Below are 11,318 nucleotides of genomic sequence, written 5' to 3'. Positions count from 1 at the left end.
CACAAGGAGCATAGGGTGGCTGAGCTGGAAGTTGTGAGCGCTGCTGGCCAAGGCACACCCAGTGTTTTGGCTTGAAATTAGCACCCACCTTGTTCCAAGGCTTTGTTTCCTCCCCCTTTCTTCTTAAGTGGAGTTCAGGAGACTGAGGAAGACAAGAAGTGGTGGAGAGGAAGACAACACGAGACAGACCCTGGGGACCCTCTGAATGTGCTCTGTCATTTCTCCCTTCTCCCAGTCAGTCACCTTTATGGCATGTGAGCGCTGAAAGACCAGGAGCCTAGTGAGGGTGGGCCAGCTCCTGCCTGGGAGCCAAGAGGAGGGTATGGTCTGCAATGCACAGTGATGGGCTGCCTTTGGGACTGTTCCCTCCAGGCCTGAGTCATTGTTCAGGGAGTTACCAGCCTTGCCGTGAGCTCCAGTATTCTTTATGTGATATCCAGTGTCCTTTCCTAACCTGAATGTTTGTCAAGAGGGCTCTGTGCCCCCAAAGCCTTGGCACACAGCCCTCTGAAAGTTCCTAGTCAGGGAGTGCTGTGGTGTTGGTAGTCTCTCTGGCCAAGAGAGCAGGTGTGTGTGCAGAGTCACAGGCTTTCAGTTGCAGTTACAAATAGAAGAGGAAAATGGGCCCAGAGATGGAGTGGTGGCATTGATGGGGTGGGGAGGAAGGGAGACACATAGAGAGGAACGGTGCAGCTCAAAGATCCTGGGGCTCCTTGGTTGGAGGAAGGCCCTGCCCAAGTATGGGACCACCCCTGCTGGTCTCCACTGAGGCCCTTGAATCTGAATCTAAGTGAGATAGGATTCTCTCTCTCTCTCCAACTCCTACTTGTTCAAGGTGAGAGATTCTCCTGACTACTGTGTCCAATGCCTGACACTCAGGGTGCTCAGCAGGTGCCACTGGATAGCGCCTCTAGACCACAGCTCTCACAGTGGAAATGTTGTAGATGATCGGCGGGTAAATACACACTCTCGGAGTCCGGAACCGAATTGATAAAAATTTTAATGGCCAAAGATTTTCCTGTGCAGGGGCGAACTTCCCCAGCTGTGACCGGAGTCACGTAGCTACTCAGAGCTACAAAATGGAAGTCGCGCCTGGCTTACAGACTACTGGGTATTTATATTTTCTAGCAAGCAAGCAAAGGCATACAGAAGCAGAGGTGGCGGTTAGCTATTGGCTTATTTAAAAACGGCGAGGGTCCCTGATTGGTGGGTGCTGCTGCTGGCGGGCACTTTCTGGCGGGCCCGGGTTAGTTACCTTATTTGGCTAGAATTTTAAACCCAATTGTTTCCTGATGTTTGTTCATTACCCTGTTCCAGGAACTGCAGATTTGGGTTGGGTAATGCCCTAGCTGTAATTTTCCTAGCTGGGTATAACAGAAGGAGCCTGGGCTTCTGTTACAAGAGGCAAGGCGCAGCTCTCAGAGATGACTCATTTTCTGTTTAGGTCCCTGGCTTCTATCCTGAGTCTGGTACTCAGTACCTTTCTGCTTGTCTTGTCAATCTTGACAAGAGCTAGCAATCAGGACTCTACACCAGGCACATTTTAAACACTTTGCTTGTATTAACTCATTTAGACCTTAAACCAGACCTACCTATGAGGTACACACTGCTATCATTCCCATTTTACAGGTGACATGAGGACTCAGAGAGGTTGAGAGACTTGTCCAAGGTCACGCAGGATTTGGAGCTGGGTGTTCTAGCACCAGAGCTCTTAATCACGGTGTATATCGCCTCTCATGGTGTTTCACTAGGACTGCTTGTTTCTTGTCCATCTCCTACATCCTATTTCCAGAAGAAAAAGGAATCACAAGACATGTTTCTTATTGCAGGTCTGTCATATCTGTTCACCACCAATGATCAGCAAATGAATAATACATTAAACTAGCATCCTCCAGTCTTTTTCCAAATGATGAAATGCTAATGACTCATGGGTTAAATTACAAATGATGACTTGGCCCCAAAAGACTCTCAGTACATGCAGTTACTTAGATGCAACAACTTAGAAATCTCGGGACCAAAAGGTTAAAGACCAGCATTTAAAGACCAAGTCATTTATTTAATCAGGTGCTCCAAGCAAGTAGTGTTATTCCAAGAACCTCCAAGAAGGACAGCTGCTTGTAAAAAATAGTTAATTTAGATAGATTGTTAACATAAAAATCAACACAGGCCTCTTTTTTTATCATCATTTATACAATCATGGTAGTCAGTATCCCATTTTATCACCTATATATTAAATTTTAGTAATTAATTAATTTACTACAATTCAAAAGTTCCAGATCAGGAAAGTTTGCACCCAGGAGACTGTCGGTTTTGTTTTATTAATATGCTGCTTCTGCTTTCCCTCTCTTTGCTCTTGCCTTATAACCCTTGTCCACTCCTTTAATTTCAGCTTTTCTTAACTGCTGTGTTTACATCTCTTTGTTTGAATACAGTGCAGAGCAGGTTTTGTTCTTATGCCAATCTGACAATCTCTCACTTTTAATTGGTAGTTCAGTTCATTTACATCTGATACAGCTCACTGTACTTCTGTCAACTTGCATTGTGTTTATTGCTTATTTTACTTTGCTGGTTCCTCTTTATTCGTTTTCTGACATCTACTGGTTTGATCAAATTAGCATTTATTCTCTTTTTGCTGTTCTTAATTTTTTTACCAGCTCTAATGAGGTGTAATTGACACAATAAACTGTACATTTTAATGTATTCAATTTGATAAGTTTGGGCATATGTATATGCCCATGAAACTATCACCAAAATCAAGAGAGTGGACATATTAATCACTCCCAAGAGTTTTCTTATGCCCTTTTGCAATCTCTTCCTCTTGTCTCCCCACCTTAATACCCACACAACCACTGACCAACTTCCTGCCATTAAAGATTAGTGTGCACTTTAAAGCATGTTATAGAAATGGAATCATACAATTTGTATGTTTTTGTTTAATTTCTTCCAGTCAGTATTATGATTTTTGAGATTTATCAGTAGTGTTGTGTGTATCAGTAGCTCATTCCTTTCCAACCCTGAAGAGCAGGCATTCTCTGGCATGGTTATCCCGCTGTTGGTTTGTCCGTTCGCCTGCTGGTGGGCCTTGGGGCTATCCCTAGCTCTGGCCTGTCCACCAAGCTGCTCTGAACACTCCTGTGCAGGTCCTTGTGTGGAGTGGCTGGGAAATATGGTTGGAGTATGTTTAACATTTTAAGAAACTTTAAACTATTTTAGAAAGTGGTTGCTCCATTTTAATACATTCCTGCTATCAGTGTATGAAATTTCCAATTCCTTCACACCTCACAAACCTTAGTATGTCTTTTTAGTTTTTTTTAAAAGTTTAGTCATTTCAATAGTTGTATAATAGTAGCTCATTGTGACTTTAAATTGCATTTTGCTAGTGCCTAATGATGTTGAGAATCTTTTTAAAAATTGTGTGTATTTGCCATCCTAATGTCTTCTTTGGTGAAGGGTCTGTTCAAATATTTTGCCAGTTTTTTTGGTTGGTTATTTTTTGTTACTGAGTTTTCAGAGTTTATTATATATTCTGGATATAAGTCCTTCATTGAATATATGATATGTAAATATTTTCTCTAATCTGTGGCTTGTCTTTTCATCCTTGTTTTAAAAAAGATTTAATTTTTTTTGAGAGAGGGGAAGGGAGGGAGAGAGGGAGAAAAACATGGATGCATGAGAGATACATCACTTGGTTGCCTCTCGCACACGCCCAACTGGGGACCTGGCCTGCAATCCAGGGATGTGCTCTGATGAGGAATCAAACCAGAGACCTTGCAGTTTGCAAGTAGGAGCTCAATCCACTTAATCGCACCAGCCAGGGTCTTTTCATTCGTAAGATTATCTTTCAAAGAACAGAAGTTTTACTTTTAATGAAGTCTGATTAATTTTATTATAATTTTTATACTTTTATTTGTTAATTTTTTCCATGTATGGACTACACTCTTAGATTTATAGCTAAGAAATCTTTGCTCATCAAAGGTCACAAAAATTTGCTCCTAGGTTTCCTTCTAAAAGTTTTATAGCTTTTAGGTTTGCATGTAGGTGTACATGATCAGTTTTGAGTTAAGTTTTGAATATAGTGCAATGTATGGATCAAAGTCCTTTTTTTGTGCATGTGGATATACAATTGTTTCAGCATCATTTATTGAGAAGACCATCTTTTCTCCTCTGAATTGCTTTTGCACCTTTGTTGAAAACCAGTTGTTCACACAAGTGTGGGTTTCTTTCTGGATTTGATCTGCTTGTCTGTCTTTACAGCAGTACTGCATATCTTGATATCTGTAGGTTTGTAATAAACATGGAAACCAGGTGGTGTTAATCCTTCAATTTTATTTTACTTTTTCAAAGTTGTTTATTCTATATTTTTTGCATTTCTGCATGAATTCAGTCTTTCCCAGTTACCTATGATATTAATGATAGGTTTTTCATGGATGCTCATTATCAGATTTAAAAAGTTCCTTTCTATTTCTAGTTTGCTCAGAATTTTTTAAAATCAGAAATAATGTTGGATTAAATATATTTTATGCATGTATTGAGATGATTACATGGGTTTTCATTTTAGCTTGTTAATATGGTGAACTATATTTATAAAACATTGATTCTTTATGTTAAATTAATCTTGCATTCTTGGGATTATCCCCTTCACCCCTAGGCATGATGTATTATCCATTTTAAATAGGCATTTTCTTTTAAAGAGTTAAATAATGCAAAAACACCTTACCAATGTAGTTACTATTTCCAGTTATTATTTCTGTAGTTGCTATGTTCAGTCTTTCATATGGATCCGCACTTCCACTTGGCATCACTTCTGCTCCTTTCCTTCTTTTTCTTTTTTACCTTCCCAAAGAGCTAATGATGAGTTTTTTCCACTTTTATATATCTCAAGGTCTTCATTTCACTTACACTTTTGAGAAAGTTTTTCACGGTGTATAGACAACTTTTTTTCTTTCAGTGATTTATAATTGTTCCTTTATTATTGGCTCACTTTCATTGTTTCTAACAAAGATCCGCCATCATGCTTATTGTTGTTGCTGAGAATGTAAAGTGTCTCTTTTCACTGTCTGGTTTTAATATTTTTTTCTTTAGCTCTGGTTTACAGAAACTTGATGTATTTTGTACCTTTGTATAGTTTCATGTATCCTGTACTTGTGTGAGGAGGTTGTTGAACTTCTTGAATCTGTTTATAACTTTTATCAAATGTTTTAAGATTGCAGCTATGATTTCTGTATATGTTTTATTTTTCTCCCTCTCTTTTCTCTTTTTTGGAGACTTTAATCATATGTATATTAGGCCACTTAATGTTTTCTGAAGTTCAGTGATGCTCTGTTTTTTTACATCAGCATATGAAAAGTTCAAACCTGCAAGAGTTTTTATGAGTGTATTTGAGCCAAACTGATGACAGTTTCCAGGAAGCAAAATTTCAAAGAATTGAGAAAATGCTCCAGAAAATGGCAGTTTTGCACCTTATTTTATAAATTTCAATCAAAGGAGGATGTATATGGAAGGCTGATAGATTAAGGAGGTGGGAGAAAGCAAAGTGGGGAAATCTCTGGGATTGGATAAAAGGTAAGATGGGGAGACAAATAATTTTTTTACATTGGTGGGCATAGGATAGTTAACAGTTACATTTATAGCACAGAGAGACGGAAAAGGGGACCCTAGTTCACTGTTGGTGGGATTCCTCTGTGGGAGGAAGGGGGCAAGATAATATTGAGGGGTTCTGAGTTCGTGCTGGTCTGGTGGGAGATTGTACCTTGAGGGGTATGGAGAAAGAATTACTCAGACACTCCAAAGGTATTTTTAGGTGCAAAAAGGTAATAGACCGGGTCACTTAAGGTAAAGATTTACATTTGTCAGAGAAGATACTGGCCTAGAACATGAATACCTGATATGACTTGCTTTTAGTTAGGAAATTTTAATTTTAGACCATCCCATGTGGTTACCTTCAGCCTCTGAATTTGTGAGGCTTCCATGCAGGCCTCCCCTAAGTTTGTCAGGTTTAGTATGTGGCCCCCTTTTTGTCTGGTTGGAAGTAAAAGGCACTAATACGGGTTTGTGTGTATTCTAGATACTGTTTTCTTTAACCTTCTCAGCCAGTTCTCTGCACACATGTTCTGATTGGTACTCAGCTGAAGCTTGAGGGGAACCCTCTGCAGATCTTTGGAATGCTCTCTTTTCTTTTTAAAAATTTTTTTTCTTTTATTTAATTATTTTTCAAGTACAGTTTTCTGTCTTTTACTCCCATCGCAACACCCCCCCGCCGCCGTGCTCCCCACCTCCCTCCCATTTCCACCCCCCTTAGTTGTTGTCCATGTGTCCTTTATACTAGTTCCTCTAAATTCCTCCCCTTTTCCCCCTGAAATTCCCTCCCCTCTCCTTCTGGTCACTGTCTTCCTGTTCTCTGTTTCAGTGTCTTTGTTTTTATTTTGCTTGCTTGTTTGTTTTGTTGTTTTGCTTCCTGTTAAAGGTGAGATCATATGGTATTTGTCTTTCAATGCCTGGCTTATTTCACTCAGCATAATGCTTTCCAGTTCCATCCAAGCTATTACAAAGGGTAGGAGCTCCTTCTTTCTTTCTGCTGCATCGAATTCCATTGTGTATATGTACCACAATTTTTTGATCCATTCATTTACTGACGGGCACCTAGGTTGCTTCCAACTCTTGCTTATTGTAAATTGTGCTGCTACGAACATTGGAATGCATAGGTTCTTTTGGATTGGTGTTTTAGGGTTCTTAGGATATAATCCCAGCAGTAGAATTGCTGGGTAAAAAGGTAGGTCCATTTTTAGTGTTCTTAGAAAATTCCACACTGTTTTCCGTAATGGTTGTACCAGTCTGCAATCCCACCAACAGTGAACTAGGGTCCCCTTTTCCCCACAACCTCTCCAACATTTGTTGTTTGTTGCTTTGTTTATGATAGCCATTCTGACTGGTGTAAAGTAGTATCTCATTGTGGTTTTAATTTGCATCTCTCTGATAGCTAGCAATATTGAGCATCTCTTCATGTGTCTCTGGATATTCTGTATGTCCTCCTTGGAGAAGTGTCTGTTCAAGTCCTTTTCCCATTTTTTAATTGTATTAGTTGTCTTCTTAGAGTGAAGTCGTGTGAGTGCTTTGTATATTTTGGACATTAAACCTTTGTCTGAGGTATCATTGGCAAATGTTTTCCCAAACAGTTGTTTTTTTTTAATACTGTTTTCTTTAGCCATGCAGAAGCTTTTTATTTTGATGAGATCCCATTTGTTTATTCTTTCCTTTATATTCCTTACTCTAGGGGACATACCAGTAAAAATATTGCTGCGTGAAATATCTGATATTTTCCTGCCAATGTTCTCCTCTAGGACTTTAATGGTGTCACGACTTATATTTAAGTCTTCTATCCACGTTGAATTTATTTTAGTGTATGGTGTAAGTCGTTGCTCAAGTTTCATTTTTATGCACATAGCTGTCTAGTTCTCCCAACACCATTTGTTTAAGAGGCTATCTTTACTCCATTTTATGTTACTGCCCCCTTTGTTGAATATTAATTGACCATAGAGACTTGGGTTTATTTCTGGGCTCTCTGTTCTGTTCCATTGGTCTATGTGCCTGTTTTTATGCCAGTACCAGGCTGTTTTGATTACAGTGGCCTTGTAATACAGTTTGATAGCAGGTATTGTGATCCCTCCTACTTTGTTCTTCTTTCTCGAAATTGCGGCTGCTATTTGGGGTCGTTTATAGTTCCATATAAATTTTTGAAGTGTTTATTCTATGTCTGTAAAATATGCCTTTGGTACTTTAATAGGTATTACATTGAATCTGTAAATTGCTTTGGGTAGTATGGACATTTTGATGAAGTTAATTCTTCTAATCCATGAACAAGGTATATGTTTCCATTTATTTGTGTCTTCCTTGATTTCTTTCTTCAATGTTGTGTAGTTTTCTGCATACAGGTCTTTTACCTCCTCGGTTAGGTTTATTCCCAGATATTTTATTTTTGTTTTTGCTATATCGAATGGGATTTTTTTCTTGATTTCTGCTTCTGTTGATTCATTGTTAGTATACAAAAATGCCTTTGATTTCTGGATATTGAGTTTGTAACCCACTGTTTTGTCAAATTCATTTATTAGTTTGAGCAGCTTTTTGGCAGAGTCTATAGGATTTTCCATGTATACTATCATGTCATCTGCAAACAATGACAGTTTTGTTTCCTTCTTTCCTATTTGAATGCCTTTTATTTCTTTTTCTTGTCTGATCACTGTGGCTAAAACTTCCAAAACTATATTGAATAGAAGTGGTGAAAGTGGACAGCCTTGTCTTGTTCCTGATCTTAGTGGAAAAGCTTTTAGTTTTTGCCCATTGAGTATGATGTTGGCTATAGGTCTCCTATATATGGCCTTTGTTATATTGAGGAATGCTCTCTCTATTCCCACTTTGCTGAGTGCCTTTATCATAAATGGGTGTTGTACCTTATCAAAAGCTTTTTCCATGTCCATTGATATGATCATGTGATTTTTGTCTTTGCTTTTGTTTATGTGATGTATTACATTTACTGATTTGCGAATATTGAACCATCCTTGTATCCCTGGTATGAATCCCACTTGGTTATGGTGTATGATCTTTTTAATGTATTGTTGGATGTGGTTTACCAATATTTTGTTGAGGATTTTATCATCTATGTTCATCAGTGGTATTGGCCTGAAGTTTTCTTTCTTTGTTGTGTCTCTATCTGGTTTTGGAATTAGGATGATGCTGGCTTCATAAAAAGAGTTTGGTAGTTTTCCATCATTTTGGATTTTTTGCAATAGTCTGTGAAGAATTGGGGTTAGCTGTTCCTTAAATGCTTTGTAGAATTCTCCTGTGAAACCATCTGGTCCAGGGCTTTTGTGTGATGGGAGTTTTTTGATTACTGCTTCAATTTCATCTGCTGTTACTGGTGTGTTCAGGCTTTCTGCTTTTTTTTCATTGAGTTTTGGAAGATTATATTTTTCTAGAAATGTGTCCATTTCCCCTAGGTTTTCAAATTTCTTGGCATATAGTTCTTCATAGTAATTTCTTACAATCCCTTATATTTCTGTGTTATCAGTTGTAATCTCTCCTTTTTCATTTCTGATTGTGTTTATTTGTGTCCGCTCTCTTCTTGGTGAGCCTACTTAAAGTCTTGTCTATTTTGTTTATCTTTTCAAAAAACTAAGTCCTGGATTCATTGATCCTTAGAATTGTGCTTTTAGTCTCTATGTCATTTAATTCTGCCCTGATCTTGGTTATTTCCTTCTTTCTAGTTGCTCTGGGCTGTCTTTGTTGTTGTTCCTCGAGCTCTTGCAGGTGTAGGGTTAGGTTGTTTGTTTGAGCTGTTTCTATCTTCTTTAGGTAGGCCTGTATTGCTATGAACTTCCCTCTCATGACTGCCTTCACTGTGCCCCATAAGTTGAGGGTTGTTGTGAGTTCATTTTCATTTGTTTCCAGAAACTTTTTGATTTCTTCCCTAATTTCATTCTTGACCCATTCGATGTTTAATAGCATAACATTCAGTTTCCATGATTTTGTGTGTTTTGGGTTTTTTCTTTTGGGGTTGGTTTCCAATTTTAGTCCCTTTTGGTCAGAGAAAATGCTTGGTATGATTTCAATTTTCTTGAATTTGTTGAGGCTCATTTTGTGTCTTATTATGTGGTCTAGCTTTGAAAATGTTCCATGTGCATTTGAAAAGAATGTGTATTTAGCTTCTTTGGGATGAAGGGCTCTCCATATATCAGTTAAGTCCATTTTATCTAGGGTGTTGTTTAATGCCACAATATTTTTGTTGATATTTTGTTTGGAAGATCTGTCCAGTTTTGAAAGTGGGTGTTAAAATCCCCTACTATAATTGTGTTGCCGTCAGTATCTTTTTTGAAGTCCTCTAAGATTTTCTTGATATATTTAGGTGCCCCTATGTTGGGTGCATATATGTTTATGATGTTAATGTCTTCTTGGTGGATTCTTCCCTTGAGTATTATGAAGTGACCTTCTGGGTCTTTCTTTATGGCCCCTTTTTTGAAGTCCATTTTGTCCGATGTGAGAATTGCTACCCCAGCTTTTTTGTTGTTGTTGTTTGTTTGCTTGGAAAATTTGTTTCCAGCCTTTCACTTTTAGTCTGTGATGATCTTTTGTCTTGAGGTGGGTCTCTTGTAGGCAGCATATGTGTGGGTCATGCTTTCTCATTCATGCAGCTATTCTATGTCTTTTAATTGGAGCATTTAATCCATTTACATTTAAGGTTATTATTGATAGGTACTTATTCATTGCCATTTTTGTACCTGTGTTCCTCTCTGTCTCTCTCTTTTCCTCCTTTCCTTATAGCAGTCCTTTTAGTACTTCTTGTAGAGCTGGTTTGGTGGAGGCATCTTCTTTTAGACTTTTTTTTTTGTCTTGGAAGCTCTTTATTTGGCCTTCTTTCTTGATTGAGAGCATTGCTGGGTAAAGTAGCCTTGGTTGTAGGCCTCTGGTTCTCATTACTTGGAATATTTCTTGCCATTCTCTTGTTGCTTGGAGTTTTTCCATTGAGAAGTTAGCAGCTAACCTTGTTGGGGCTCCCTTGTTTGTTAGTTCCTTTTTCTCCCCTCCTGCCTTTGAGCTTCTCTCTTTGTCTTGGAATTTTGTCATTTTAAAGATGATTTGTCTTGAAGTAGGCCTCTTTGGGTTCTTCTTGATTAGGACTCTCTGTGATTCCTGGATTTGTGTGACCCTTTCTGTCATCAAATTAGGGAAATTTTCCATCATTACTCTTTCAAATAGGTTTTCTATCACTTGTTCTTCTTCTTCTCCTTTTGGTATTTCTATTATTTGGATATTATTACATTTCATATGGTCTTGCATTTCTCTTAATCCCTTTTCATTTATTCTGAGCCTCTTTTTCTTTTCTTGCTCTTTCTGGGATTTTTTTTTTGTACTTTGTCCTCCAACTCGCTGATCTGATCTTCTGCTTCACAGATCCTGCTTCTTCATTCCTTCTATTGTGTTCTTCAATTCAGAAATTGTATTCTTCATTTCCTCTTGGCCTTTACTGACAGTTTCTATTTCCTTTTTCATATAGTTTGCAGTGAGTTCATTGTAGTTTCCCTGTAGTTTCTGGTAGCTCATTGTGAGCTCTTTGAATTTCCTGATAACCAGTGCTTTGAATTCAATATCTGATAGCTGACTTGCCTCTGTTTCATCTAATATTCTTTCTGAGGCTTCCTCCTTTCCTTTCATTTGGGGATTGTTTCTTTGTCTTCCCATCGTTTGTGAGACTCTTCTTTTTAGCTTCAGCTTCTTAAATTGATCTGTTCTGACTCCCTGGGTTTATGGTGTGAACTTCTGTGGTAGAA

This window comes from Artibeus jamaicensis, unplaced genomic scaffold (genome assembly GCF_021234435.1).
Source record: "Artibeus jamaicensis isolate MK-2021 breed Jamaican fruit bat unplaced genomic scaffold, CSHL_Jam_final contig_834, whole genome shotgun sequence".
Lineage (NCBI taxonomy): Eukaryota > Metazoa > Chordata > Mammalia > Chiroptera > Phyllostomidae > Artibeus > Artibeus jamaicensis.
Note: the sequence above shows the minus strand (reverse complement) of the source record.